At 37.0% G+C, this 351-nt stretch overlaps 1 protein-coding gene across 1 annotated transcript in view; it reads right to left on the bottom strand.

Moving 5' to 3' along the window:
* The window catches only part of T265_03519 (hypothetical protein), a gene marked incomplete at both ends in the record, with an annotated part of 40,747 nt that overhangs the window by 27,393 nt on the left and 13,003 nt on the right, over positions 1 to 351 (bottom strand). The gene's annotated exons all lie outside the window — the stretch shown is intronic.

Below are 351 nucleotides of genomic sequence, written 5' to 3'. Positions count from 1 at the left end.
AGGCATGGGTGTACGGCAGTGAAGCCTCGGTGTTGAACCCTGATGTCATGCTGTCGATGATGATGGTGATGATGGTCCGGAGAGGAAAAGTTAACAACTGCGGATATCCTGCATCGAGATCTTCAAGAAGCATTTCTACAAACGACTATACATAAGAAAAGCGTAACCATCACCATCCTAGCTGAATTACATAATTGATAATTGGCATCATTGGAATACCAGCACCCAAAGAAAGCGTTAGGATATATATCCCCGTCAGTATACACCAGACACACTTCAATATATGTGCTTTATATATATATATATATATATATATATATATATATATATATATATATTTTCACACTCTCA

The sequence above is a fragment of the Opisthorchis viverrini genome (genome assembly GCF_000715545.1).
Source record: "Opisthorchis viverrini unplaced genomic scaffold opera_v5_51, whole genome shotgun sequence".
Taxonomy (NCBI): Eukaryota; Metazoa; Platyhelminthes; class Trematoda; order Opisthorchiida; family Opisthorchiidae; genus Opisthorchis; species Opisthorchis viverrini.
The sequence above is the reverse complement of the archived record's forward strand: the minus strand, read 5'-3'. Positions and strand labels throughout refer to the sequence as shown.